Below are 5607 nucleotides of genomic sequence, written 5' to 3'. Positions count from 1 at the left end.
ACAACAACTTCACATAACAAACAAAATGCTATTTGCTTGCTAGTAGATACATTTATTTTCATTCCATCTGTCATTTCCACAGGTCTGGTTGTGATAGCAAAACCACTTTTCTTAGACAATAATAGACAATAGACAATAGATGCAGGAGTAGGCCATGCGGCCCTTCGAGCCGATTCAATGTGATCATGGCTGATCATCCCCAATGATCCTCCAAACTAAAACTAAAAACTAAGCTTCTGCGTAAGAAACATAGCCCAAAACACGCCCAAAAATACGTCATAAATCCGACCCACAATATAACAGGCAGTCTAAAATTTAAAGGCACATGCCATCATCAATGACATGCAAAACAAGCCAAATGGCCACGACAAGGACAACCAGGGTAGTTTTATTTAGTGATACACTAAACGTTTTATCTGATTTACATCATTACTTCCGTAAATATATTTCAAGCTCAATATACTCCTCATCAGTGGATTCCGGATGTACATATCTGGATGTGCATCTTGCCCTTAAATTGAGCAATCTCCTGCTCTATCGATGATCATGTGTAATGACATTTTAACCATGCTTATGTCCGATAACCATTCTGCTTTCCACTATTGTAACCGTTGATAAAAGTTACTGTATCACAATTTTTAATTGTTTCAATAAGCTTCAGAGCTGTGTCACAGCAAGCTGTGAGAGCTTGCTGTGAAAACTTTCCTTCTGAGGAATAATGTGGCACAGCGGGAGAGTTGCTGCCTTACAACATCAGACACCTGGACTTGACCCTGACTATGTATGCTGTCTGTACAGAGTTTGCACGTTCAGCCTGTGACTGCATGGGCTTTCTCCCAGTGCTCCTGTTTCCTTCCACATTCCAAAGATTTACAGGTATGTAGATTAATTGGCTTCTATAAATTGTCCCTAGTGTGTAGCATAGAACGTGCACGGGTGATCATTGGTCGCCACTGACTTGGTGAACTGAAGGGCCTGTTTCCACGCTGTATCTCACAACTAAACTAAACAAAACACACTACTGCTTTTGACACCTACTTTGGATTGAAACTTGAACGCCAAGGTTATGCTTCCATTTCCTGATCGTTTTGTGTTACCCTATGTGCAATGAGTTGCTTCTGTTACACTGATGTGCAGTTCTCTGGAAGTGGCGGTGCTGCCTAAGCAGCTGCGGCTCGCCTGCAGTCCATTTGTCTTTTTTCTTTTTGTCTGTTTTTTGTCTTGTTTGGAGTATGCTTTTGGTTTAATTTTAGTTGTGTATATGTGGGGGATGGGGGAAACCTTTTATCTCTTCCTTGAACGGGGACCTGACCTTCTCCTTGTCGTGTCTCCATTTTTGCTGGGGCCTAACATCGTGGAGCTGGCGGCCTCCAACTGGAATCGATCTGATGGCTCCGTTCGCAGAGCCTGTGGACTTACCATCATGGAGCTGGCTGACTTCGGAGGCTGTGGTGGCGCTGTGACCCAACTTCGGAGCTTCGGAGGCTTCGGCCGCAGGCCCTGTGGACGTTAAAATCGGGAGCTCGCAGGTCCCTGGTTGGAGACCGATTTTCGGGTGCTCCCGCAACGGCAACTTCACCCGCCCCGAATCGCGGGGTTTGAATCGGTCCGTCGCAGGGCTTTTCATCACTCGGTGCGGCTTAGTCGGCCGGGGGAATTACCATCGCCCGCCGGGGGCTTTAACATCAAGATCCTCGATCACCTCGATGTTTGACTGCCTGACCGCGGGAGAAGAACAGGGAAGAGATAAGACTTCTGCCTTCCATCACAGTGAGAAGGTGTTTGGAGATTCACTGTGATGGATGTTTGGGTGAAACTGTGTTAATTGTGTGTTTGTTTTTTCTTTTTGCTGTTATGACTGCAGGGAATGAAATTTCGTTCAAACTTTTGTTTGTTTGAATGACAACAAAAGGCATTCTATTCTATAGCAGCAATTCGCACCAGTCTCACCAGGTTTTGTAGATGCTGCTTTGGGAAGTGAAGTAATGGCTCTGTGACTGATTTCTGCACAGCCCATTGGGCTCTTTGCAAGGAATAAATCAGAACGGCCTTTTGCTCTTTTATTCTTTAACAATTACTCCAACATTGTAGCAAAGGTACCAATGAAATCTGAGCATCCCTCCTTCTTTCCAGCAATCATTCTCCAAGCTAAATACAGGCATCAATCTACTTGAGAGGTAGAAGTCAGCCTTCTGTTCCTTGCTTGAAATTCACATATAGATTAGCTCTCAACTTGACTTTCTGAAGACATAAGTGGTTTGCAGGCACGACTCCGTAGGCACTTTCAGCGTTGGAACCAATGACAGATTTTTACCCTTTGAAATCCAATGTCTTCACAGTAAATGGAGCCATTTGCAAGGAATTCTATTTCACTTCACCATGAATACATCTTGTTGTGCAGCCTTCGGCCATCCCAAAGTGCTTTAGAAGAACCACTTATAAAGTGTACTTATTGTTGGAATATTGGTAATTTTGATGTAACCAGTATTGATGCATCAAGTGTAATGGAGTCTATTGCAACCACCAATTGTTTCCTAACATGATTCTTTGAAGGAACAGCCGGAAATATTAGGATTGTTCCAGCCAAACAATTTCTCACGTAATATAAGAGAAATCCCATCAGCTGAAAAAGTTAAATGTCTTTGCGTGCTGACTCATTGCAGGTCAAAGGTGCTTTATTGTCACAGGTACAAACCCACATTGAAATTCTTGTTTGCATACTGTTCAGTTAAATATTGCCATACCTAAGCACAATCTCCGAGTAGCAATGTGCACAGAAACAGTCCACCGAGCCTGCATGCAAGAGACGCCACGTTTTGGCCAGCTCCAAACCCAGGCCAGCTCTAGGCTGTTACAGGGCCTCCTCGGAAGTGTGGGTCAACCTGCGGAACAATGTCCCTCTCCTCGCCCATCCATCTTTGCACCCTGGAAGCGCCTCCCACAGCTGATCGTGAGGGCACAGTAGGCCAAACCCCGGTCCGTCCCCTACCGGCCTTGCTTCTTGCCCAGCGCCAACTCCATCCTCTGGTCTTTGGGCCTGCTCGATAGCTTCCCCCCCTACAAGCCACGGCATACAAGCACCCAACCCAGGCAAACCCCAGGCTGCTGCAGGGCCTCCAACCATTGCCTTCCTTGGACATCTGGATCATCCCGCAAATCAACGTCCCTCACATATCCAGTCCACCTTTGTGCCCCGAGGACGTCTCCCACAGCAGACCATGAGAGCGTAGAAGGCCAGACTATATTCCATCATTTGAAGAAGGGTTTCGGCCCGAAACGTTGCCTATTTCCTTCGCTCCATAGATGCTGCTGCACCCGCTGAGTTTCTCCAGCTTTTTTGTGTACCTTATATTCCATCATATTCTATCTTACTTACGTATTTCTAAGTTTAACATACACCTGTGGGTCTCTTCGTAATAAACCTAACAAATAAACATAGTTCTGTCATGATTATATATTAACATGGGAAACATCCCACAATATTTAGAGAAAACTTAGGTCGGTTTAGTTTAGTTCGGTTTTGTTTCGTTTAATTGAATTTGGTTTAGAGATGCAGCGTAGAAACAGGCCCTTCAGTCTACCGCGTCCACGCCGACCAGTGATTCCCGCATACTAACACTATCTTAGACAATAGGTGCAGGAGTAGGAAATTTGCCCTTCGAGCCAGCACCGTGATCATGGCTGATCATCCACAACCAGATACCTTGACTCCGCTATCTTTAAGAGCTCTGTCTAGCTCTTTCTTGAAGACATACAGAGAACCAGCCCCGCCACCCTCCGAGGCAGAGAATTCCACAGACTCACAAGGTTTTTCCTCATCTCTGTTCTAAATGGCTTACCATCGGGAACATGTTTCCTGCCTCTAGCGTGTCCAAACCTTTAATAATCTTATATGTTTCAATAAGATATCATCTCATCCTTCTAAATTCCAGAATATATGAGCCAAGTCGCTCCATTCTATCAACATATGACAGCCCGCCATCCCGGGAATTAACTACGCTGCACTCCCTCAATAGCAAGAATGTCAATTTGGGAGACCAAAACTGCACACAATAGTCCAGTTGTGGTCTCACCAGGACCTATTTGCTCCTCTACTCAACCCCTCATGTTATGAATATGCCATTTGCTTTCTTCACTGTCTGCTGTACCTGCATGCTTACTTTCATTGACTGATGAACAAGGACCCCCAGATCCGTTGTACTTCCCCTTTTCCCAACTTGACTCCATTTAGATAATAACCTGCCTTCCTGTTTTTGCCACCAAAGTGAATAACCTCACATTTATCCACATTAAACTGCATCTGCCCACTCACCCAACCTGCCCAAGTCACCCGCAATCTCATAGCATCCTCTTCACAGTTCATACTGCCACCCAGCTTTGTGTCATCAGCAAATTTGCTAATGTTACTTTTAATCCCTTCATCTAAATCATTAATATATATTGTAAATAGCTGTGGTCCCAGCACCGAGCCTTGCGGTACCCCACTCGTCACTGCTTGCCATTCTGAAAGAGACCCATTAATCCCTACTCTTTGTTTCCTGTCTGCCAACCAATTTTCTATCCATGTCAGCACCCTACCCCCAATACCATTTGCTCAAATTTTGCCCACTATTCTCCTATGTGGGACCTTATCAAATGCTTTCTGGAAGTCCAGGTACATAACATCCACTGGCTCTCTCTTGTCCATTTTCCTAGTTACATCCTCAAATAATTCCAGAAGATTAGTCAAGCATGATTTCCCCTTCGTCCACTCTAGGGACAATTTACAATTTAACCAAGCCCAATTAGCCTAGAAACCTGTCCATCTTTAGAGTGTGGGAGGAAACCAGAGCACCTGGAGAAAACTGCGCAGGTCACAGGCAGAACGTACAAACTCAAAACAGACAGCATCCGTAGTCGGGATCGAACCTTGGTTTCTGCCTCTAAGGCAGCAACTTTACCACTGCACCATTGTGCCACCCCACTGTGCCACCAGACATTGTAAATGTAGGGTAGAAACTATGTGAGAATTTAATGTTCTTACTAAATTTGTGTTAAAAGTGTACGTCATTAAACCATGCTGTGCTTATGAACTTGCCTGATAGAAACAGCACCCTGCCGTTTTAACAGCAATTTTTGGAATCAAGGCATTGTCCTCTTTTTAGCCAGATACAACATTTTGAAGATATATGGTAGCTAATAACAAAGGGGACATTTAAAAATGTTCAGGCAAGTCATTTGTCAGCACTGCAGTCTACACAGAAACGGCTGGTTTGACTGCCCTGGAGTTACAAGCAATGCCATGTGTGATAAGTGTAAAATTTCACAGGACTTTACACCATGGTGAGTTACAACCCAAAAAGTTATACGTCAGAAAACAAACTGTGAAAGAACAGGATGCTGAAGTCAATTTTAGTTAGTTTTCAACAAGTTATTTTTGAAGGGATAAAGATGCCTTCTGGCATTTAGTTTGTTCGCAATTTAATCCACGGTGTGGTTTATTTGAATTGTAATTTAGCTTTCTCTTTTTGGCATCCAATCTTTCAACGATGGAATAAAACCAGGTGATGAGTGCTGCTTGTTAGTCACTGCTGCCCTGTCTGAACGAGTTGGGGAAATGAGTGAGGG

The sequence above is a fragment of the Leucoraja erinacea genome, chromosome 6 (assembly GCF_028641065.1).
Source record: "Leucoraja erinacea ecotype New England chromosome 6, Leri_hhj_1, whole genome shotgun sequence".
In the NCBI taxonomy this organism is placed as follows: domain Eukaryota; kingdom Metazoa; phylum Chordata; class Chondrichthyes; order Rajiformes; family Rajidae; genus Leucoraja; species Leucoraja erinaceus.
The sequence above is the reverse complement of the archived record's forward strand: the minus strand, read 5'-3'. Positions refer to the sequence as shown.